Genomic DNA, 27,045 nt, shown 5'->3' on the forward strand with positions numbered 1-27,045 from the left:
TTTTTTTGAAATGTTGATTTAAGGGTCCGTTTCCACTCCAATATATTCATTTACCCATGAGATCTCTTGGGGAAAAATATCGAACGAGTTGAACACGAGGGCAATACATTTCGGAGAAATTAGTGAAATCTCCAATTCACCAAAGGGGTACCCCTTTCATAAATCTTCGATTTCCCTAATATGGATTCGAGCAATGTTTTCACAGTGAATACTAAATAATATGCGAGGGTCATGGGCACGAAAGTTGTAGCCCTATGTCTTACAGTTCTTTGTGTAAAATTTCGTGCTAGTCAGAGTTGGGGAGAGGGTGATACAGTTAAAATACTATGAGATGTACTAATATAAGGAAAAAATTTGCGAAAATTGCCATCAAAAAGGGGAATTTTTTTTTGAAATGTTGATTTAAGGGTCCGTTTCCACTCCAATATATTCATTTACCCATGAGATCTCTTGGGGAAAAATATCGAACGAGTTGAACACGAGGGTAATATATTTCGGAGAAATTAGTGAAATCTCCGATTCACCAAAGGGGTACCCTTTTCAGAAATCTTCGATTTCTCTAATATGGATTCGAGCAATGTTTTCATTGTGCAGACTAAATAATATGCGAGGGTCATGGGCACAAAAGTTGTAGCCCTATGTCTTAGGGTTCTATGTGCAAAATTTCGTGCGAAGCCGAGGTGTGTAGAGGGTGATACTGTCAAAATACTGTGAGATGTATGAATATAAGGAAAAAACTTGCGAAAATTGCCATCAAAAAGGGGAATTTTTTTTGAAATGTTGATTTAAGGGTCCGTTTCCACTCCAATATATTCATTTACCCATGAGATCTCTTGGGGAAAAATATCGAACGAGTTGAACACGAGGGCAATACATTTCGGAGAAATTAGTGAAATCTCCAATTCACCAAAGGGGTACCCCTTTCAGAAATCTTCGATTTCTCTAATATCGATTCGAGCAATGTTTTCATAGTGAATAATAAATAATATGCGAGGGTCATGGGCACAAAAGTTGTAGCCCTATGTCTTAGGGTTCAATGTGTAAAATTTCGTGCTAGTCCGAGTTGGGTAGAGGGTGATACAGTCAAAATACTGTGAGATGTACTAATATAAGGAAAAAACTTGCGAAAATTGCCATCAAAAAGGGGATTTTTTTTTTGAAATGTTGATTTAAGGGTCCGTTTCAACTCCAATATATTCATTTACCCATGAGATCTCTTGGGGAAAAATATCGAACGAGTTGAACACGAGGGCAATACATTTCGGAGAAATTAGTGAAATCTCCGATTCACCAAAGGGGTACCCTTTTCAGAAATCTTCGATTTCTCTAATATGGATTCGAGCAATATTTTCATAGTGAAGACTAAATAATATGCGAGGGTCATGCGCACGAAAGTTGTAGCCCTATGTCTTAGGGTCCTATGTGTAAAATTTCGTGCTAGTCCGAGATGGGTAGACGGTGATATAGTCAAAATACTGTGAGATGTACTAATATAAGGACAAAACTTGCGAAAATTGCCATCAAAAAGGGGAATTTTTTTTTGAAATGTTGATTTAAGGGTCCGTTTCCACTCCAATATATTCAATTACCCATGAGATCTCTTGGGGAAAAATATCGAACGAGTTGAACACGAGGGCAAAACATTTCGGAGAAATTAGTGAAATCTCCAATTCACCAAAGGGGTACCCCTTTCAGAAATCTTCGATTTCTCTAATATCGATTCGAGCAATGTTTTCATAGTGAATAATAAATAATATACGAGGGTCATGGGCACAAAAGTTGTAGCCCTATATCTTATTGTTTTATGTGTAAAATTTCCTGCGAAGCCGAGGTGTGTGGTGGGTGATACAGTCATAATACTGAGAGATGTACTAATATAAGGAAAAAACTTGCGAAAATTGCAATCAAAAAGGGGAATTTTTTTTGAAATGTTGATTTAAGGGTCCGTTTCCACTCCAATATATTCATTTACCCATGAGATCTCTTGGGGAAAGATATCGAACGAGTTGAACACGAGGGCAATACATTTCGGAGAAATTAGTGAAATCTCCAATTCACCAAAGGGGTACCCCTTTCAAAAATCTTCGATTTCTCTAATATCGATTCGAGCAATGTTTTCATAGTGAATACTAAATAATATGCAAGGGTCATGGGCACGAAAGTTGTAGCCCTATGTCTTAGGGTTCTATGTGTAAAATTTCGTGCTAGTCCGAGTTGGGGAGAGGGTGATACAGATAAAATACTATGAGATGTACTAATATAAGGAAAATACTTGCGAAAATTGCCATCAAAAAGGGGAATTTTTTTTTGAAATGTTGATTTAAGGGTCCGTTTCAACTCCAATATATTCATTTACCCATGAGATCTCTTGGGGAAAAATATCAAACGAGTTGAACACGAGGGCAATACATTTCGGAGAAATTAGTGAAATCTCCAATTCACCAAAGGGGTACCCCTTTCAGAAATCTTCGATTTCTCTAATATCGATTCGAGCAGTGTTTTCATAGTGAATAATAAATAATATGCGAGGGTCATGGGTACAAAAGTTGTAGCCCTATATCTTATGGTTTTATGTGTAAAATTTCGTGCGAAGCCGAGGTGTGTGGTGGGTGATACAGTCATAATACTGAGAGATGTACTAATATAAGGAAAAAACTTGCGAAAATTGCCATCAAAAAGGGGAATTTTTTTTGAAATGTTCATTTAAGGGTCCGTTTCCACTCCAATATATTCATTTACCCATTAGATCTCTTGGGGAAAAATATCGAACGAGTTGAACACGAGGGCAATACATTTCGGAGAAATTAGTGAAATCTCCAATTCACCAAAGGGGTACCCCTTTCAGAAATCTTCGATTTCTCTAATATCGATTCGAGCAATGTTTTCATAGTGAATACTAAATAATATGCGAGGGTCATGGGCACAAAAGTTGTAGCCCTATGTCTTAGGGTTCTATGTGAAATATTTTGTGCTAGTCCGAGTTGGGTAGAGGGTGATACAGTTAAAATACTGTGAGATGTACTAATATAAGGAAAAAACTTGCGAAAATTGCCATCAAAAAGGGGAATTTTTTTTGAAATGTTGATTTAAGGGTCCGTTTAAACTCCAATATATTCATTTACCCATGAGATCTCTTGGGGAAAAATATCGAATGAGTTGAACACGAGGGCAATACATTTCGGAGAAATTTGTGAAATCTCCAATTCACCAAAGGGGTACCCCTTTCAAAAATCTTCGATTTCTCTAATATCGATTCGAGCAATATTTTCATAGTGAATACTAAATAATATGCGAGGGTCATGGGCACGAAAGTTGTAGCCCTATGTCTTAGGGTCCTATGTGTAAAATTTCGTGCTAGTCCGAGATGGGTAGACGGTGATATTGTCAAAATACTATGAGATGTACTAATATAAGGAAAAAACTTGCGAAAATTGCCATCAAAAAGGGGAATTTTTTTTTGAAATGTTGATTTAAGGGTCCGTTTCCACTCCAATATATTCAATTACCCATGAGATCTCTTGGGGAAAAATATCGAACGAGTTGAACACGAGGGCAAAACATTTCGGAGAAATTAGTGAAATCTCCAATTCACCAAAGGGGTACCCCTTTCAGAAATCTTCGATTTCTCTAATATCGATTCGAGCAATGTTTTCATAGTGAATAATAAATAATATGCGAGGGTCATGGGCACAAAAGTTGTAGCCCTATATCTTATTGTTTTATGTGTAAAATTTCCTGCGAAGCCGAGGTGTGTGGTGGGTGATACAGTCATAATACTGAGAGATGTACTAATATAAGGAAAAAACTTGCGAAAATTGCCATCAAAAAGGGGAATTTTTTTTGAAATGTTGATTTAAGGGTCCGTTTCCACTCCAATATATTCATTTACCCATGAGATCTCTTGGGGAAAAATATCGAACGAGTTGAACACGAGGGCAATACATTTCGGAGAAATTAGTGAAATCTCCGATTCACCAAAGGGGTACCCCTTTCAGAAATCTTCGATTTCTCTAATATGGATTCGAGCAATGTTTTCATAGTGAAGACTAAATAATATGCGAGGGTCATGGGCACAAAAGTTGTAGCCCTATGTCTTCGAGTTCTATTTGTAAAATTTCGTGCGAAGCCGAGGTGTGTAGAGGGAGATACAGTCAAAATACAGAGAGATGTACGAATATAAGGAAAAAACTTGCGAAAATTGCCATCAAAAAGGGGAATTTTTTTTGAAATGTTGATTTAAGGGTCCGTTTCCACTCCAATATATTCATTTACCCATGAGATCTCTTGGGGAAAGATATCGAACGAGTTGAACACGAGGGCAATACATTTCGGAGAAATTAGTGAAATCTCCAATTCACCAAAGGGGTACCCCTTTCAAAAATCTTCGATTTCTCTAATATCGATTCGAGCAATGTTTTCATAGTGAATACTAAATAATATGCAAGGGTCATGGGCACGAAAGTTGTAGCCCTATGTCTTAGGGTTCTATGTGTAAAATTTCGTGCTAGTCCGAGTTGGGGAGAGGGTGATACAGATAAAATACTATGAGATGTACTAATATAAGGAAAATACTTGCGAAAATTGCCATCAAAAAGGGGAATTTTTTTTTGAAATGTTGATTTAAGGGTCCGTTTCAACTCCAATATATTCATTTACCCATGAGATCTCTTGGGGAAAAATATCAAACGAGTTGAACACGAGGGCAATACATTTCGGAGAAATTAGTGAAATCTCCAATTCACCAAAGGGGTACCCCTTTCAGAAATCTTCGATTTCTCTAATATCGATTCGAGCAGTGTTTTCATAGTGAATAATAAATAATATGCGAGGGTCATGGGTACAAAAGTTGTAGCCCTATATCTTATGGTTTTATGTGTAAAATTTCGTGCGAAGCCGAGGTGTGTGGTGGGTGATACAGTCATAATACTGAGAGATGTACTAATATAAGGAAAAAACTTGCGAAAATTGCCATCAAAAAGGGGAATTTTTTTTGAAATGTTGATTTAAGGGTCCGTTTCCACTCCAATATATTCATTTACCCATGAGATCTCTTGGGGAAAAATATCGAACGAGTTGAACACGAGGGCAATACATTTCGGAGAAATTAGTGAAATCTCCGATTCACCAAAGGGGTACCCCTTTCAGAAATCTTCGATTTCTCTAATATGGATTCGAGCAATGTTTTCATAGTGAAGACTAAATAATATGCGAGGGTCATGGGCACAAAAGTTGTAGCCCTATGTCTTCGAGTTCTATTTGTAAAATTTCGTGCGAAGCCGAGGTGTGTAGAGGGAGATACAGTCAAAATACAGAGAGATGTACGAATATAAGGAAAAAACTTGCGAAAATTGCCATCAAAAAGGGGAATTTTTTTTGAAATGTTGATTTAAGGGTCCGTTTCCACTCCAATATATTCATTTACCCATGAGATCTCTTGGGGAAAGATATCGAACGAGTTGAACACGAGGGCAATACATTTCGGAGAAATTAGTGAAATCTCCAATTCACCAAAGGGGTACCCCTTTCAAAAATCTTCGATTTCTCTAATATCGATTCGAGCAATGTTTTCATAGTGAATACTAAATAATATGCAAGGGTCATGGGCACGAAAGTTGTAGCCCTATGTCTTAGGGTTCTATGTGTAAAATTTCGTGCTAGTCCGAGTTGGGGAGAGGGTGATACAGATAAAATACTATGAGATGTACTAATATAAGGAAAATACTTGCGAAAATTGCCATCAAAAAGGGGAATTTTTTTTTGAAATGTTGATTTAAGGGTCCGTTTCAACTCCAATATATTCATTTACCCATGAGATCTCTTGGGGAAAAATATCAAACGAGTTGAACACGAGGGCAATACATTTCGGAGAAATTAGTGAAATCTCCAATTCACCAAAGGGGTACCCCTTTCAGAAATCTTCGATTTCTCTAATATCGATTCGAGCAGTGTTTTCATAGTGAATAATAAATAATATGCGAGGGTCATGGGTACAAAAGTTGTAGCCCTATATCTTATGGTTTTATGTGTAAAATTTCGTGCGAAGCCGAGGTGTGTGGTGGGTGATACAGTCATAATACTGAGAGATGTACTAATATAAGGAAAAAACTTGCGAAAATTGCCATCAAAAAGGGGAATTTTTTTTGAAATGTTGATTTAAGGGTCCGTTTCCACTCCAATATATTCATTTACCCATTAGATCTCTTGGGGAAAAATATCGAACGAGTTGAACACGAGGGCAATACATTTCGGAGAAATTAGTGAAATCTCCAATTCACCAAAGGGGTACCCCTTTCAGAAATCTTCGATTTCTCTAATATCGATTCGAGCAATGTTTTCATAGTGAATACTAAATAATATGCGAGGGTCATGGGCACAAAAGTTGTAGCCCTATGTCTTAGGGTTCTATGTGAAATATTTTGTGCTAGTCCGAGTTGGGTAGAGGGTGATACAGTTAAAATACTGTGAGATGTACTAATATAAGGAAAAAACTTGCGAAAATTGCCATCAAAAAGGGGAATTTTTTTTGAAATGTTGATTTAAGGGTCCGTTTAAACTCCAATATATTCATTTACCCATGAGATCTCTTGGGGAAAAATATCGAATGAGTTGAACACGAGGGCAATACATTTCGGAGAAATTTGTGAAATCTCCAATTCACCAAAGGGGTACCCCTTTCAAAAATCTTCGATTTCTCTAATATCGATTCGAGCAATATTTTCATAGTGAATACTAAATAATATGCGAGGGTCATGGGCACGAAAGTTGTAGCCCTATGTCTTAGGGTCCTATGTGTAAAATTTCGTGCTAGTCCGAGATGGGTAGACGGTGATATTGTCAAAATACTATGAGATGTACTAATATAAGGAAAAAACTTGCGAAAATTGCCATCAAAAAGGGGAATTTTTTTTTGAAATGTTGATTTAAGGGTCCGTTTCCACTCCAATATATTCAATTACCCATGAGATCTCTTGGGGAAAAATATCGAACGAGTTGAACACGAGGGCAAAACATTTCGGAGAAATTAGTGAAATCTCCAATTCACCAAAGGGGTACCCCTTTCAGAAATCTTCGATTTCTCTAATATCGATTCGAGCAATGTTTTCATAGTGAATAATAAATAATATGCGAGGGTCATGGGCACAAAAGTTGTAGCCCTATATCTTATTGTTTTATGTGTAAAATTTCCTGCGAAGCCGAGGTGTGTGGTGGGTGATACAGTCATAATACTGAGAGATGTACTAATATAAGGAAAAAACTTGCGAAAATTGCCATCAAAAAGGGGAATTTTTTTTGAAATGTTGATTTAAGGGTCCGTTTCCACTCCAATATATTCATTTACCCATGAGATCTCTTGGGGAAAAATATCGAACGAGTTGAACACGAGGGCAATACATTTCGGAGAAATTAGTGAAATCTCCGATTCACCAAAGGGGTACCCCTTTCAGAAATCTTCGATTTCTCTAATATGGATTCGAGCAATGTTTTCATAGTGAAGACTAAATAATATGCGAGGGTCATGGGCACAAAAGTTGTAGCCCTATGTCTTCGAGTTCTATTTGTAAAATTTCGTGCGAAGCCGAGGTGTGTAGAGGGAGATACAGTCAAAATACGGAGAGATGTACGAATATAAGGAAAAAACTTGCGAAAATTGCCATCAAAAAGGGGAATTTTTTTTGAAATGTTGATTTAAGGGTCCGTTTCCACTCCAATATATTCATTTACCCATGAGATCTCTTGGGGAAAAATATCGAACGAGTTGAACACGAGGGCAATACATTTCGGAGAAATTAGTGAAATCTCCAATTCACCAAAGGGGTACCCCTTTCAGAAATCTTCGATTTCTCTAATATCGATTCGAGCAATGTTTTCATAGTGAATACTAAATAATATGCGAGGGTCATGGGCACAAAAGTTGTAGCCCTATGTCTTAGGGTTCTATGTGAAATATTTCGTGCTAGTCCGAGTTGGGTAGAGGGTGATACAGTTAAAATACTGTGAGATGTACTAATATAAGGAAAAAACTTGCGAAAATTGCCATCAAAAAGGGGAATTTTTTTTGAAATGTTGATTTAAGGGTCCGTTTAAACTCCAATATATTCATTTACCCATGAGATCTCTTGGGGAAAAATATCGAATGAGTTGAACACGAGGGCAATACATTTCGGAGAAATTAGTGAAATCTCCAATTCACCAAAGGGGTACCCCTTTCAAAAATCTTCGATTTCTCTAATATCGATTCGAGCAATATTTTCATAGTGAATACTAAATAATATGCGAGGGTCATGGGCACGAAAGTTGTAGCCCTATGTCTTAGGGTCCTATGTGTAAAATTTCGTGCTAGTCCGAGATGGGTAGACGGTGATATAGTCAAAATACTGTGAGATGTACTAATATAAGGAAAAAACTTGCGAAAATTGCCATCAAAAAGGGGAATTTTTTTTTGAAATGTTGATTTAAGGGTCCGTTTCCACTCCAATATATTCAATTACCCATGAGATCTCTTGGGGAAAAATATCGAACGAGTTGAACACGAGGGCAAAACATTTCGGAGAAATTAGTGAAATCTCCAATTCACCAAAGGGGTACCCCTTTCAGAAATCTTCGATTTCTCTAATATCGATTCGAGCAATGTTTTCAAAGTGAATAATAAATAATATGCGAGGGTCATGGGCACAAAAGTTGTAGCCCTATATCTTATTGTTTTATGTGTAAAATTTCCTGCGAAGCCGAGGTGTGTGGTGGGTGGTACAGTCATAATACTGAGAGATGTACTAATATAAGGAAAAACTTGCGAAAATTGCCATCAAAAAGGGGAATTTTTTTTGAAATGTTGATTTAAGGGTCCGTTTCCACTCCAATATATTCATTTACCCATGAGATCTCTTGGGGAAAAATATCGAACGAGTTGAACACGAGGGCAATACATTTCGGAGAAATTAGTGAAATCTCCAATTCACCAAAGGGGTACCCCTTTAAAAAATCTTCGATTTCTCTAATATCGATTCGAGCAATATTTTCATAGTGAATACTAAATAATATGCGAGGGTCATGGGCACGAAAGTTGTAGCCCTATGTCTTAGGGTCCTATGTGTAAAATTTCGTGCTAGTCCGAGATGGGTAGACGGTGATATAGTCAAAATACTGTGAGATGTACTAATATAAGGAAAAAACTTGCGAAAATTGCCATCAAAAAGGGGAATTTTTTTTTGAAATGTTGATTTAAGGGTCCGTTTCCACTCCAATATATTCAATTACCCATGAGATCTCTTGGGGAAAAATATCGAACGAGTTGAACACGAGGGCAAAACATTTCGGAGAAATTAGTGAAATCTCCAATTCACCAAAGGGGTACCCCTTTCAGAAATCTTCGATTTCTCTAATATCGATTCGAGCAATGTTTTCAAAGTGAATAATAAATAATATGCGAGGGTCATGGGCACAAAAGTTGTAGCCCTATATCTTATTGTTTTATGTGTAAAATTTCCTGCGAAGCCGAGGTGTGTGGTGGGTGGTACAGTCATAATACTGAGAGATGTACTAATATAAGGAAAAACTTGCGAAAATTGCCATCAAAAAGGGGAATTTTTTTTGAAATGTTGATTTAAGGGTCCGTTTCCACTCCAATATATTCATTTACCCATGAGATCTCTTGGGGAAAAATATCGAACGAGTTGAACACGAGGGCAATACATTTCGGAGAAATTAGTGAAATCTCCAATTCACCAAAGGGGTACCCCTTTCAAAAATCTTCGATTTCTCTAATATCGATTCGAGCAATATTTTCATAGTGAATACTAAATAATATGCGAGGGTCATGGGCACGAAAGTTGTAGCCCTATGTCTTAGGGTCCTATGTGTAAAATTTCGTGCTAGTCCGAGATGGGTAGACGGTGATATAGTCAAAATACTGTGAGATGTACTAATATAAGGAAAAAACTTGCGAAAATTGCCATCAAAAAGGGGAATTTTTTTTTGAAATGTTGATTTAAGGGTCCGTTTCCACTCCAATATATTCAATTACCCATGAGATCTCTTGGGGAAAAATATCGAACGAGTTGAACACGAGGGCAAAACATTTCGGAGAAATTAGTGAAATCTCCAATTCACCAAAGGGGTACCCCTTTCAGAAATCTTCGATTTCTCTAATATCGATTCGAGCAATGTTTTCATAGTGAATAATAAATAATATGCGAGGGTCATGGGCACAAAAGTTGTAGCCCTATATCTTATTGTTTTATGTGTAAAATTTCCTGCGAAGCCGAGGTGTGTGGTGGGTGATACAGTCATAATACTGAGAGATGTACTAATATAAGGAAAAAACTTGCGAAAATTGCCATCAAAAAGGGGAATTTTTTTTGAAATGTTGATTTAAGGGTCCGTTTCCACTCCAATATATTCATTTACCCATGAGATCTCTTGGGGAAAAATATCGAACGAGTTGAACACGAGGGCAATACATTTCGGAGAAATTAGTGAAATCTCCGATTCACCAAAGGGGTACCCCTTTCAGAAATCTTCGATTTCTCTAATATGGATTCGAGCAATGTTTTCATAGTGAAGACTAAATAATATGCGAGGGTCATGGGCACAAAAGTTGTAGCCCTATGTCTTCGAGTTCTATTTGTAAAATTTCGTGCGAAGCCGAGGTGTGTAGAGGGAGATACAGTCAAAATACGGAGAGATGTACGAATATAAGGAAAAAACTTGCGAAAATTGCCATCAAAAAGGGGAATTTTTTTTGAAATGTTGATTTAAGGGTCCGTTTCCACTCCAATATATTCATTTACCCATGAGATCTCTTGGGGAAAAATATCGAACGAGTTGAACACGAGGGCAATACATTTCGGAGAAATTAGTGAAATCTCCAATTCACCAAAGGGGTACCCCTTTCAGAAATCTTCGATTTCTCTAATATCGATTCGAGCAATGTTTTCATAGTGAATACTAAATAATATGCGAGGGTCATGGGCACAAAAGTTGTAGCCCTATGTCTTAGGGTTCTATGTGAAATATTTCGTGCTAGTCCGAGTTGGGTAGAGGGTGATACAGTTAAAATACTGTGAGATGTACTAATATAAGGAAAAAACTTGCGAAAATTGCCATCAAAAAGGGGAATTTTTTTTGAAATGTTGATTTAAGGGTCCGTTTAAACTCCAATATATTCATTTACCCATGAGATCTCTTGGGGAAAAATATCGAATGAGTTGAACACGAGGGCAATACATTTCGGAGAAATTAGTGAAATCTCCAATTCACCAAAGGGGTACCCCTTTCAAAAATCTTCGATTTCTCTAATATCGATTCGAGCAATATTTTCATAGTGAATACTAAATAATATGCGAGGGTCATGGGCACGAAAGTTGTAGCCCTATGTCTTAGGGTCCTATGTGTAAAATTTCGTGCTAGTCCGAGATGGGTAGACGGTGATATAGTCAAAATACTGTGAGATGTACTAATATAAGGAAAAAACTTGCGAAAATTGCCATCAAAAAGGGGAATTTTTTTTTGAAATGTTGATTTAAGGGTCCGTTTCCACTCCAATATATTCAATTACCCATGAGATCTCTTGGGGAAAAATATCGAACGAGTTGAACACGAGGGCAAAACATTTCGGAGAAATTAGTGAAATCTCCAATTCACCAAAGGGGTACCCCTTTCAGAAATCTTCGATTTCTCTAATATCGATTCGAGCAATGTTTTCAAAGTGAATAATAAATAATATGCGAGGGTCATGGGCACAAAAGTTGTAGCCCTATATCTTATTGTTTTATGTGTAAAATTTCCTGCGAAGCCGAGGTGTGTGGTGGGTGGTACAGTCATAATACTGAGAGATGTACTAATATAAGGAAAAACTTGCGAAAATTGCCATCAAAAAGGGGAATTTTTTTTGAAATGTTGATTTAAGGGTCCGTTTCCACTCCAATATATTCATTTACCCATGAGATCTCTTGGGGAAAAATATCGAACGAGTTGAACACGAGGGCAATACATTTCGGAGAAATTAGTGAAATCTCCAATTCACCAAAGGGGTACCCCTTTCAAAAATCTTCGATTTCTCTAATATCGATTCGAGCAATATTTTCATAGTGAATACTAAATAATATGCGAGGGTCATGGGCACGAAAGTTGTAGCCCTATGTCTTAGGGTCCTATGTGTAAAATTTCGTGCTAGTCCGAGATGGGTAGACGGTGATATAGTCAAAATACTGTGAGATGTACTAATATAAGGAAAAAACTTGCGAAAATTGCCATCAAAAAGGGGAATTTTTTTTTGAAATGTTGATTTAAGGGTCCGTTTCCACTCCAATATATTCAATTACCCATGAGATCTCTTGGGGAAAAATATCGAACGAGTTGAACACGAGGGCAAAACATTTCGGAGAAATTAGTGAAATCTCCAATTCACCAAAGGGGTACCCCTTTCAGAAATCTTCGATTTCTCTAATATCGATTCGAGCAATGTTTTCAAAGTGAATAATAAATAATATGCGAGGGTCATGGGCACAAAAGTTGTAGCCCTATATCTTATTGTTTTATGTGTAAAATTTCCTGCGAAGCCGAGGTGTGTGGTGGGTGGTACAGTCATAATACTGAGAGATGTACTAATATAAGGAAAAACTTGCGAAAATTGCCATCAAAAAGGGGAATTTTTTTTGAAATGTTGATTTAAGGGTCCGTTTCCACTCCAATATATTCATTTACCCATGAGATCTCTTGGGGAAAAATATCGAACGAGTTGAACACGAGGGCAATACATTTCGGAGAAATTAGTGACATCTCCGATTCACCAAAGGGGTACCCTTTTCAGAAATCTTCGATTTCTCTAATATGGATTCGAGCAATGTTTTCATTGTGAAGACTAAATAATATGCGAGGGTCATGGGCACAAAAGTTGTAGCCCTATGTCTTAGGGTTCAATGTGTAAAATTTCGTGCTAGTCCGAGTTGGGTAGAGGGTGATACAGTTAAAATACTGTGAGATGTACTAATATAAGGAAAAAACTTGCGAAAATTGCCATCAAAAAGGGGAATTTTTTTTGAAATGTTGATTTAAGGGTCCGTTTCCACTCCAATATATTCATTTACCCATGAGATCTCTTGGGGAAAAATATCGAACGAGTTGAACACGAGGGCAATACATTTCGGAGAAATTAGTGAAATCTCCAATTCACCAAAGGGGTACCCCTTTCAGAAATCTTCGATTTCTCTAATATCGATTCGAGCAAGGTTTTCATAGTGAATAATAAATAATATGCGAGGGTCATGCGCACAAAAGTTGTAGCCCTATATCTTATGGTTTTATGTGTAAAATTTCGTGCGAAGCCGAGGTGTGTGGTGAGTGATACAGTCATAATACTGAGAGATGTACTAATATAAGGAAAAAACTTGCGAAAATTGCCATCAAAAAGGGGAATTTTTTTTGAAATGTTGATTTAAGGGTCCGTTTCCACTCCAATATATTCATTTACCCATGAGATCTCTTGGGGAAAAATATCGAACGAGTTGAACACGAGGGCAATACATTTCGGAGAAATTAGTGAAATCTCCAATTCACCAAAGGGGTACCCCTTTTAGAAATCTTCGATTTCTCTAATATCGATTCGAGCAATGTTTTCATAGTGAATAATAAATAATATGCGAGGGTCATGGGCACAAAAGTTGTAGCCCTATGTCTTAGGGTTCAATGTGTAAAATTTCGTGCTAGTCCGAGTTGGGTAGAGGGTGATACAGTCAAAATACTGTGAGATGTACTAATATAAGGAAAAAACTTGCGAAAATTGCCATCAAAAAGGGGATTTTTTTTTTGAAATGTTGATTTAAGGGTCCGTTTCAACTCCAATATATTCATTTACCCATGAGATCTCTTGGGGAAAAATATCGAACGAGTTGAACACGAGGGCAATACATTTCGGAGAAATTAGTGACATCTCCGATTCACCAAAGGGGTACCCTTTTCAGAAATCTTCGATTTCTCTAATATGGATTCGAGCAATGTTTTCATTGTGAAGACTAAATAATATGCGAGGGTCATGGGCACAAAAGTTGTAGCCCTATGTCTTAGGGTTCAATGTGTAAAATTTTGTGCTAGTCCGAGTTGGGTAGAGGGTGATACAGTCAAAATACTGTGAGATGTACTAATATAAGGAAAAAACTTGCGAAAATTGCCATCAAAAAGGGGATTTTTTTTTTGAAATGTTGATTTAAGGGTCCGTTTCAACTCCAATATATTCATTTACCCATGAGATCTCTTGGGGAAAAATATCGAACGAGTTGAACACGAAGGCAATACATTTTTGAGAAATTAGTGAAATCTCCAATTCACCAAAGGGGTACCCCTTTCAGAAATCTTCGATTTCTCTAATATCGATTCGAGCAATGTTTTCATAGTGAATAATAAATAATATGCGAGGGTCATGGGCACAAAAGTTGTAGCCCTATATCTTATTGTTTTATGTGTAAAATTTCCTGCGAAGCCGAGGTGTGTGGTGGGTGGTACAGTCATAATACTGAGAGATGTACTAATATAAGGAAAAACTTGCGAAAATTGCCATCAAAAAGGGGAATTTTTTTTGAAATGTTGATTTAAGGGTCCGTTTCCACTCCAATATATTCATTTACCCATGAGATCTCTTGGGGAAAAATATCGAACGAGTTGAACACGAGGGCAATACATTTCGGAGAAATTAGTGACATCTCCGATTCACCAAAGGGGTACCCTTTTCAGAAATCTTCGATTTCTCTAATATGGATTCGAGCAATGTTTTCATTGTGAAGACTAAATAATATGCGAGGGTCATGGGCACAAAAGTTGTAGCCCTATGTCTTAGGGTTCAATGTGTAAAATTTCGTGCTAGTCCGAGTTGGGTAGAGGGTGATACAGTTAAAATACTGTGAGATGTACTAATATAAGGAAAAAACTTGCGAAAATTGCCATCAAAAAGGGGAATTTTTTTTGAAATGTTGATTTAAGGGTCCGTTTCCACTCCAATATATTCATTTACCCATGAGATCTCTTGGGGAAAAATATCGAACGAGTTGAACACGAGGGCAATACATTTCGGAGAAATTAGTGAAATCTCCAATTCACCAAAGGGGTACCCCTTTTAGAAATCTTCGATTTCTCTAATATCGATTCGAGCAATGTTTTCATAGTGAATAATAAATAATATGCGAGGGTCATGGGCACAAAAGTTGTAGCCCTATGTCTTAGGGTTCAATGTGTAAAATTTCGTGCTAGTCCGAGTTGGGTAGAGGGTGATACAGTCAAAATACTGTGAGATGTACTAATATAAGGAAAAAACTTGCGAAAATTGCCATCAAAAAGGGGATTTTTTTTTTGAAATGTTGATTTAAGGGTCCGTTTCAACTCCAATATATTCATTTACCCATGAGATCTCTTGGGGAAAAATATCGAACGAGTTGAACACGAGGGCAATACATTTCGGAGAAATTAGTGACATCTCCGATTCACCAAAGGGGTACCCTTTTCAGAAATCTTCGATTTCTCTAATATGGATTCGAGCAATGTTTTCATTGTGAAGACTAAATAATATGCGAGGGTCATGGGCACAAAAGTTGTAGCCCTATGTCTTAGGGTTCAATGTGTAAAATTTTGTGCTAGTCCGAGTTGGGTAGAGGGTGATACAGTCAAAATACTGTGAGATGTACTAATATAAGGAAAAAACTTGCGAAAATTGCCATCAAAAAGGGGATTTTTTTTTTGAAATGTTGATTTAAGGGTCCGTTTCAACTCCAATATATTCATTTACCCATGAGATCTCTTGGGGAAAAATATCGAACGAGTTGAACACGAAGGCAATACATTTTTGAGAAATTAGTGAAATCTCCAATTCACCAAAGGGGTACCCCTTTCAGAAATCTTCGATTTCTCTAATATCGATTCGAGCAATGTTTTCATAGTGAATAATAAATAATATGCGAGGGTCATGGGCACAAAAGTTGTAGCCCTATATCTTATTGTTTTATGTGTAAAATTTCCTGCGAAGCCGAGGTGTGTGGTGGGTGGTACAGTCATAATACTGAGAGATGTACTAATATAAGGAAAAACTTGCGAAAATTGCCATCAAAAAGGGGAATTTTTTTTGAAATGTTGATTTAAGGGTCCGTTTCCACTCCAATATATTCATTTACCCATGAGATCTCTTGGGGAAAAATATCGAACGAGTTGAACACGAGGGCAATACATTTCGGAGAAATTAGTGACATCTCCGATTCACCAAAGGGGTACCCTTTTCAGAAATCTTCGATTTCTCTAATATGGATTCGAGCAATGTTTTCATTGTGAAGACTAAATAATATGCGAGGGTCATGGGCACAAAAGTTGTAGCCCTATGTCTTAGGGTTCAATGTGTAAAATTTCGTGCTAGTCCGAGTTGGGTAGAGGGTGATACAGTTAAAATACTGTGAGATGTACTAATATAAGGAAAAAACTTGCGAAAATTGCCATCAAAAAGGGGAATTTTTTTTGAAATGTTGATTTAAGGGTCCGTTTCCACTCCAATATATTCATTTACCCATGAGATCTCTTGGGGAAAAATATCGAACGAGTTGAACACGAGGGCAATACATTTCGGAGAAATTAGTGAAATCTCCAATTCACCAAAGGGGTACCCCTTTTAGAAATCTTCGATTTCTCTAATATCGATTCGAGCAATGTTTTCATAGTGAATAATAAATAATATGCGAGGGTCATGGGCACAAAAGTTGTAGCCCTATGTCTTAGGGTTCAATGTGTAAAATTTCGTGCTAGTCCGAGTTGGGTAGAGGGTGATACAGTCAAAATACTGTGAGATGTACTAATATAAGGAAAAAACTTGCGAAAATTGCCATCAAAAAGGGGATTTTTTTTTTGAAATGTTGATTTAAGGGTCCGTTTCAACTCCAATATATTCATTTACCCATGAGATCTCTTGGGGAAAAATATCGAACGAGTTGAACACGAGGGCAATACATTTCGGAGAAATTAGTGACATCTCCGATTCACCAAAGGGGTACCCTTTTCAGAAATCTTCGATTTCTCTAATATGGATTCGAGCAATGTTTTCATTGTGAAGACTAAATAATATGCGAGGGTCATGGGCACAAAAGTTGTAGCCCTATGTCTTAGGGTTCAATGTGTAAAATTTTGTGCTAGTCCGAGTTGGGTAGAGGGTGATACAGTCAAAATACTGTGAGATGTACTAATATAAGGAAAAAACTTGCGAAAATTGCCATCAAAAAGGGGATTTTTTTTTTGAAATGTTGATTTAAGGGTCCGTTTCAACTCCAATATATTCATTTACCCATGAGATCTCTTGGGGAAAAATATCGAACGAGTTGAACACGAAGGCAATACATTTTTGAGAAATTAGTGAAATCTCCAATTCACCAAAGGGGTACCCCTTTCAGAAATCTTCGATTTCTCTAATATCGATTCGAGCAATGTTTTCATAGTGAATAATAAATAATATGCGAGGGTCATGGGCACAAAAGTTGTAGCCCTATATCTTATTGTTTTATGTGTAAAATTTCCTGCGAAGCCGAGGTGTGTGGTGGGTGGTACAGTCATAATACTGAGAGATGTACTAATATAAGGAAAAACTTGCGAAAATTGCCATCAAAAAGGGGAATTTTTTTTGAAATGTTGATTTAAGGGTCCGTTTCCACTCCAATATATTCATTTACCCATGAGATCTCTTGGGGAAAAATATCGAACGAGTTGAACACGAGGGCAATACATTTCGGAGAAATTAGTGACATCTCCGATTCACCAAAGGGGTACCCTTTTCAGAAATCTTCGATTTCTCTAATATGGATTCGAGCAATGTTTTCATTGTGAAGACTAAATAATATGCGAGGGTCATGGGCACAAAAGTTGTAGCCCTATGTCTTAGGGTTCAATGTGTAAAATTTCGTGCTAGTCCGAGTTGGGTAGAGGGTGATACAGTTAAAATACTGTGAGATGTACTAATATAAGGAAAAAACTTGCGAAAATTGCCATCAAAAAGGGGAATTTTTTTTGAAATGTTGATTTAAGGGTCCGTTTCCACTCCAATATATTCATTTACCCATGAGATCTCTTGGGGAAAAATATCGAACGAGTTGAACACGAGGGCAATACATTTCGGAGAAATTAGTGAAATCTCCAATTCACCAAAGGGGTACCCCTTTCAGAAATCTTCGATTTCTCTAATATCGATTCGAGCAAGGTTTTCATAGTGAATAATAAATAATATGCGAGGGTCATGCGCACAAAAGTTGTAGCCCTATATCTTATTGTTTTATGTGTAAAATTTCCTGCGAAGCCGAGGTGTGTGGTGGGTGATACAGTCATAATACTGAGAGATGTACTAATATAAGGAAAAAACTTGCGAAAATTGCCATCAAAAAGGGGAATTTTTTTTGAAATGTTGATTTAAGGGTCCGTTTCCACTCCAATATATTCATTTACCCATGAGATCTCTTGGGGAAAAATATCGAACGAGTTGAACACGAGGGCAATACATTTCGGAGAAATTAGTGAAATCTCCAATTCACCAAAGGGGTACCCCTTTTAGAAATCTTCGATTTCTCTAATATCGATTCGAGCAATGTTTTCATAGTGAATAATAAATAATATGCGAGGGTCATGGGCACAAAAGTTGTAGCCCTATGTCTTAGGGTTCAATGTGTAAAATTTCGTGCTAGTCCGAGTTGGGTAGAGGGTGATACAGTCAAAATACTGTGAGATGTACTAATATAAGGAAAAAACTTGCGAAAATTGCCATCAAAAAGGGGATTTTTTTTTTGAAATGTTGATTTAAGGGTCCGTTTCAACTCCAATATATTCATTTACCCATGAGATCTCTTGGGGAAAAATATCAAACGAGTTGAACACGAGGGCAATACATTTCGGAGAAATTAGTGACATCTCCGATTCACCAAAGGGGTACCCTTTTCAGAAATCTTCGATTTCTCTAATATGGATTCGAGCAATGTTTTCATTGTGAAGACTAAATAATATGCGAGGGTCATGGGCACAAAAGTTGTAGCCATATGTCTTAGGGTTCTATGTGTAAAATTTCGTGCGAAGCCGAGGTGTGTAGAGGGAGATACAGTCAAAATACGGAGAGATGTACGAATATAAGGAAAAAACTTGCGAAAATTGCCATCAAAAAGGGGAATTTTTTTTGAAATGTTGATTTAAGGGTCCGTTTCAACTCCAATATATTCATTTACCCATGAGATCTCTTGGGGAAAAATATCGAACGAGTTGAACACGAAGGCAATACATTTTTGAGAAATTAGTGAAATCTCCAATTCACCAAAGGGGTACCCCTTTCAGAAATCTTCGATTTCTCTAATATCGATTCGAGCAATGTTTTCATAGTGAATAATAAATAATATGCGAGGGTCATGGGCACAAAAGTTGTAGCCCTATATCTTATTGTTTTATGTGTAAAATTTCCTGCGAAGCCGAGGTGTGTGGTGGGTGGTACAGTCATAATACTGAGAGATGTACTAATATAAGGAAAAAACTTGCGAAAATTGCCATCAAAAAGGGGAATTTTTTTTGAAATGTTGATTTAAGGGTCCGTTTCCACTCCAATATATTCATTTACCCATGAGATCTCTTGGGGAAAAATATCGAACGAGTTGAACACGAGGGCAATACATTTCGGAGAAATTAGTGACATCTCCGATTCACCAAAGGGGTACCCTTTTCAGAAATCTTCGATTTCTCTAATATGGATTCGAGCAATGTTTTCATTGTGAAGACTAAATAATATGCGAGGGTCATGGGCACAAAAGTTGTAGCCCTATGTCTTAGGGTTCAATGTGTAAAATTTTGTGCTAGTCCGAGTTGGGTAGAGGGTGATACAGTCAAAATACTGTGAGATGTACTAATATAAGGAAAAAACTTGCGAAAATTGCCATCAAAAAGGGGATTTTTTTTTTGAAATGTTGATTTAAGGGTCCGTTTCAACTCCAATATATTCATTTACCCATGAGATCTCTTGGGGAAAAATATCGAACGAGTTGAACACGAAGGCAATACATTTTTGAGAAATTAGTGAAATCTCCAATTCACCAAAGGGGTACCCCTTTCAGAAATCTTCGATTTCTCTAATATCGATTCGAGCAATGTTTTCATAGTGAATAATAAATAATATGCGAGGGTCATGGGCACAAAAGTTGTAGCCCTATATCTTATTGTTTTATGTGTAAAATTTCCTGCGAAGCCGAGGTGTGTGGTGGGTGGTACAGTCATAATACTGAGAGATGTACTAATATAAGGAAAAACTTGCGAAAATTGCCATCAAAAAGGGGAATTTTTTTTGAAATGTTGATTTAAGGGTCCGTTTCCACTCCAATATATTCATTTACCCATGAGATCTCTTGGGGAAAAATATCGAACGAGTTGAACACGAGGGCAATACATTTCGGAGAAATTAGTGACATCTCCGATTCACCAAAGGGGTACCCTTTTCAGAAATCTTCGATTTCTCTAATATGGATTCGAGCAATGTTTTCATTGTGAAGACTAAATAATATGCGAGGGTCATGGGCACAAAAGTTGTAGCCCTATGTCTTAGGGTTCAATGTGTAAAATTTCGTGCTAGTCCGAGTTGGGTAGAGGGTGATACAGTTAAAATACTGTGAGATGTACTAATATAAGGAAAAAACTTGCGAAAATTGCCATCAAAAAGGGGAATTTTTTTTGAAATGTTGATTTAAGGGTCCGTTTCCACTCCAATATATTCATTTACCCATGAGATCTCTTGGGGAAAAATATCGAACGAGTTGAACACGAGGGCAATACATTTCGGAGAAATTAGTGAAATCTCCAATTCACCAAAGGGGTACCCCTTTCAGAAATCTTCGATTTCTCTAATATCGATTCGAGCAAGGTTTTCATAGTGAATAATAAATAATATGCGAGGGTCATGCGCACAAAAGTTGTAGCCCTATATCTTATTGTTTTATGTGTAAAATTTCCTGCGAAGCCGAGGTGTGTGGTGGGTGATACAGTCATAATACTGAGAGATGTACTAATATAAGGAAAAAACTTGCGAAAATTGCCATCAAAAAGGGGAATTTTTTTTGAAATGTTGATTTAAGGGTCCGTTTCCACTCCAATATATTCATTTACCCATGAGATCTCTTGGGGAAAAATATCGAACGAGTTGAACACGAGGGCAATACATTTCGGAGAAATTAGTGAAATCTCCAATTCACCAAAGGGGTACCCCTTTTAGAAATCTTCGATTTCTCTAATATCGATTCGAGCAATGTTTTCATAGTGAATAATAAATAATATGCGAGGGTCATGGGCACAAAAGTTGTAGCCCTATGTCTTAGGGTTCAATGTGTAAAATTTCGTGCTAGTCCGAGTTGGGTAGAGGGTGATACAGTCAAAATACTGTGAGATGTACTAATATAAGGAAAAAACTTGCGAAAATTGCCATCAAAAAGGGGATTTTTTTTTTGAAATGTTGATTTAAGGGTCCGTTTCAACTCCAATATATTCATTTACCCATGAGATCTCTTGGGGAAAAATATCAAACGAGTTGAACACGAGGGCAATACATTTCGGAGAAATTAGTGACATCTCCGATTCACCAAAGGGGTACCCTTTTCAGAAATCTTCGATTTCTCTAATATGGATTCGAGCAATGTTTTCATTGTGAAGACTAAATAATATGCGAGGGTCATGGGCACAAAAGTTGTAGCCATATGTCTTAGGGTTCTATGTGTAAAATTTCGTGCGAAGCCGAGGTGTGTAGAGGGAGATACAGTCAAAATACGGAGAGATGTACGAATATAAGGAAAAAACTTGCGAAAATTGCCATCAAAAAGGGGAATTTTTTTTGAAATGTTGATTTAAGGGTCCGTTTCAACTCCAATATATTCATTTACCCATGAGATCTCTTGGGGAAAAATATCGAACGAGTTGAACACGAAGGCAATACATTTTTGAGAAATTAGTGAAATCTCCAATTCACCAAAGGGGTACCCCTTTCAGAAATCTTCGATTTCTCTAATATCGATTCGAGCAATGTTTTCATAGTGAATAATAAATAATATGCGAGGGTCATGGGCACAAAAGTTGTAGCCCTATATCTTATTGTTTTATGTGTAAAATTTCCTGCGAAGCCGAGGTGTGTGGTGGGTGGTACAGTCATAATACTGAGAGATGTACTAATATAAGGAAAAAACTTGCGAAAATTGCCATCAAAAAGGGGAATTTTTTTTGAAATGTTGATTTAAGGGTCCGTTTCCACTCCAATATATTCATTTACCCATGAGATCTCTTGGGGAAAAATATCGAACGAGTTGAACACGAGGGCAATACATTTCGGAGAAATTAGTGACATCTCCGATTCACCAAAGGGGTACCCTTTTCAGAAATCTTCGATTTCTCTAATATGGATTCGAGCAATGTTTTCATTGTGAAGACTAAATAATATGCGAGGGTCATGGGCACAAAAGTTGTAGCCCTATGTCTTAGGGTTCAATGTGTAAAATTTTGTGCTAGTCCGAGTTGGGTAGAGGGTGATACAGTCAAAATACTGTGAGATGTACTAATATAAGGAAAAAACTTGCGAAAATTGCCATCAAAAAGGGGATTTTTTTTTTGAAATGTTGATTTAAGGGTCCGTTTCAACTCCAATATATTCATTTACCCATGAGATCTCTTGGGGAAAAATATCGAACGAGTTGAACACGAAGGCAATACATTTTTGAGAAATTAGTGAAATCTCCAATTCACCAAAGGGGTACCCCTTTCAGAAATCTTCGATTTCTCTAATATCGATTCGAGCAATGTTTTCATAGTGAATAATAAATAATATGCGAGGGTCATGGGCACAAAAGTTGTAGCCCTATATCTTATTGTTTTATGTGTAAAATTTCCTGCGAAGCCGAGGTGTGTGGTGGGTGGTACAGTCATAATACTGAGAGATGTACTAATATAAGGAAAAACTTGCGAAAATTGCCATCAAAAAGGGGAATTTTTTTTGAAATGTTGATTTAAGGGTCCGTTTCCACTCCAATATATTCATTTACCCATGAGATCTCTTGGGGAAAAATATCGAACGAGTTGAACACGAGGGCAATACATTTCGGAGAAATTAGTGACATCTCCGATTCACCAAAGGGGTACCCTTTTCAGAAATCTTCGATTTCTCTAATATGGATTCGAGCAATGTTTTCATTGTGAAGACTAAATAATATGCGAGGGTCATGGGCACAAAAGTTGTAGCGCTATGTCTTAGGGTTCAATGTGTAAAATTTCGTGCTAGTCCGAGTTGGGTAGAGGGTGATACAGTTAAAATACTGTGAGATGTACTAATATAAGGAAAAAACTTGCGAAAATTGCCATCAAAAAGGGGAATTTTTTTTGAAATGTTGATTTAAGGGTCCGTTTCCACTCCAATATATTCATTTACCCATGAGATCTCTTGGGGAAAAATATCGAACGAGTTGAACACGAGGGCAATACATTTCGGAGAAATTAGTGACATCTCCGATTCACCAAAGGGGTACCCTTTTCAGAAATCTTCGATTTCTCTAATATGGATTCGAGCAATGTTTTCATTGTGAAGACTAAATAATATGCGAGGGTCATGGGCACAAAAGTTGTAGCCCTATGTCTTAGGGTTCAATGTGTAAAATTTTGTGCTAGTCCGAGTTGGGTAGAGGGTGATACAGTCAAAATACTGTGAGATGTACTAATATAAGGAAAAAACTTGCGAAAATTGCCATCAAAAAGGGGATTTTTTTTTTGAAATGTTGATTTAAGGGTCCGTTTCAACTCCAATATATTCATTTACCCATGAGATCTCTTGGGGAAAAATATCGAACGAGTTGAACACGAAGGCAATACATTTTTGAGAAATTAGTGAAATCTCCAATTCACCAAAGGGGTACCCCTTTCAGAAATCTTCGATTTCTCTAATATCGATTCGAGCAATGTTTTCATAGTGAATAATAAATAATATGCGAGGGTCATGGGCACAAAAGTTGTAGCCCTATATCTTATTGTTTTATGTGTAAAATTTCCTGCGAAGCCGAGGTGTGTGGTGGGTGGTACAGTCATAATACTGAGAGATGTACTAATATAAGGAAAAAACTTGCGAAAATTGCCATCAAAAAGGGGAATTTTTTTTGAAATGTTGATTTAAGGGTCCGTTTCCACTCCAATATATTCATTTACCCATGAGATCTCTTGGGGAAAAATATCGAACGAGTTGAACACGAGGGCAATACATTTCGGAGAAATTAGTGACATCTCCGATTCACCAAAGGGGTACCCTTTTCAGAAATCTTCGATTTCTCTAATATGGATTCGAGCAATGTTTTCATTGTGAAGACTAAATAATATGCGAGGGTCATGGGCACAAAGGTTGTAGCCCTATGTCTTAGGGTTCAATGTGTAAAATTTTGTGCTAGTCCGAGTTGGGTAGAGGGTGATACAGTCAAAATACTGTGAGATGTACTAATATAAGGAAAAAACTTGCGAAAATTGCCATCAAAAAGGGGATTTTTTTTTTGAAATGTTGATTTAAGGGTCCGTTTCAACTCCAATATATTCATTTACCCATGAGATCTCTTGGGGAAAAATATCGAACGAGTTGAACACGAAGGCAATACATTTTTGAGAAATTAGTGAAATCTCCAATTCACCAAAGGGGTACCCCTTTCAGAAATCTTCGATTTCTCTAATATCGATTCGAGCAATGTTTTCATAGTGAATAATAAATAATATGCGAGGGTCATGGGCACAAAAGTTGTAGCCCTATATCTTATTGTTTTATGTGTAAAATTTCCTGCGAAGCCGAGGTGTGTGGTGGGTGGTACAGTCATAATACTGAGAGATGTACTAATATAAGGAAAAACTTGCGAAAATTGCCATCAAAAAGGGGAATTTTTTTTGAAATGTTGATTTAAGGGTCCGTTTCCACTCCAATATATTCATTTACCCATGAGATCTCTTGGGGAAAAATATCGAACGAGTTGAACACGAGGGCAATACATTTCGGAGAAATTAGTGACATCTCCGATTCACCAAAGGGGTACCCTTTTCAGAAATCTTCGATTTCTCTAATATGGATTCGAGCAATGTTTTCATTGTGAAGACTAAATAATATGCGAGGGTCATGGGCACAAAAGTTGTAGCCCTATGTCTTAGGGTTCAATGTGTAAAATTTCGTGCTAGTCCGAGTTGGGTAGAGGGTGATACAGTTAAAATACTGTGAGATGTACTAATATAAGGAAAAAACTTGCGAAAATTGCCATCAAAAAGGGGAATTTTTTTTGAAATGTTGATTTAAGGGTCCGTTTCCACTCCAATATATTCATTTACCCATGAGATCTCTTGGGGAAAAATATCGAACGAGTTGAACACGAGGGCAATACATTTCGGAGAAATTAGTGAAATCTCCAATTCACCAAAGGGGTACCCCTTTTAGAAATCTTCGATTTCTCTAATATGGATTCGAGCAATGTTTTCATAGTGAATAATAAATAATATGCGAGGGTCATGGGCACAAAAGTTGTAGCCCTATGTCTTAGGGTTCAATGTGTAAAATTTCGTGCTAGTCCGAGTTGGGTAGAGGGTGATACAGTCAAAATACTGTGAGATGTACTAATATAAGGAAAAAACTTGCGAAAATTGCCATCAAAAAGGGGATTTTTTTTTTGAAATGTTGATTTAAGGGTCCGTTTCAACTCCAATATATTCATTTACCCATGAGATCTCTTGGGGAAAAATATCAAACGAGTTGAACACGAGGGCAATACATTTCGGAGAAATTAGTGACATCTCCGATTCACCAAAGGGGTACCCTTTTCAGAAATCTTCGATTTCTCTAATATGGATTCGAGCAATGTTTTCATTGTGAAGACTAAATAATATGCGAGGGTCATGGGCACAAAAGTTGTAGCCATATGTCTTAGGGTTCTATGTGTAAAATTTCGTGCGAAGCCGAGGTGTGTAGAGGGAGATACAGTCAAAATACGGAGAGATGTACGAATATAAGGAAAAAACTTGCGAAAATTGCCATCAAAAAGGGGAATTTTTTTTGAAATGTTGATTTAAGGGTCCGTTTCAACTCCAATATATTCATTTACCCATGAGATCTCTTGGGGAAAAATATCGAACGAGTTGAACACGAAGGCAATACATTTTTGAGAAATTAGTGAAATCTCCAATTCACCAAAGGGGTACCCCTTTCAGAAATCTTCGATTTCTCTATTATCGATTCGAGCAATGTTTTCATAGTGAATAATAAATAATATGCGAGGGTCATGGGCACAAAAGTTGTAGCCCTATATCTTATTGTTTTATGTGTAAAATTTCCTGCGAAGCCGAGGTGTGTGGTGGGTGGTACAGTCATAATACTGAGAGATGTACTAATATAAGGAAAAAACTTGCGAAAATTGCCATCAAAAAGGGGAATTTTTTTTGAAATGTTGATTTAAGGGTCCGTTTCCACTCCAATATATTCATTTACCCATGAGATCTCTTGGGGAAAAATATCGAACGAGTTGAACACGAGGGCAATACATTTCGAAGAAATTAGTGACATCTCCGATTCACCAAAGGGGTACCCTTTTCAGAAATCTTCGATTTCTCTAATATGGATTCGAGCAATGTTTTCATTGTGAAGACTAAATAATATGCGAGGGTCATGGGCACAAAAGTTGTAGCCCTATGTCTTAGGGTTCAATGTGTAAAATTTCGTGCTAGTCCGAGTTGGGTAGAGGGTGATACAGTCAAAATACTGTGAGATGTACTAATATAAGGAAAAAACTTGCGAAAATTGCCATCAAAAAGGGGATTTTTTTTTTGAAATGTTGATTTAAGGGTCCGTTTCAACTCCAATATATTCATTTACCCATGAGATCTCTTGGGGAAAAATATCGAACGAGTTGAACACGAAGGCAATACATTTTTGAGAAATTAGTGAAATCTCCAATTCACCAAAGGGGTACCCCTTTCAGAAATCTTCGATTTCTCTAATATCGATTCGAGCAATGTTTTCATAGTGAATAATAAATA

The sequence above is a fragment of the Humulus lupulus genome, chromosome 8 (assembly GCF_963169125.1).
Source record: "Humulus lupulus chromosome 8, drHumLupu1.1, whole genome shotgun sequence".
Lineage (NCBI taxonomy): Eukaryota > Viridiplantae > Streptophyta > Magnoliopsida > Rosales > Cannabaceae > Humulus > Humulus lupulus.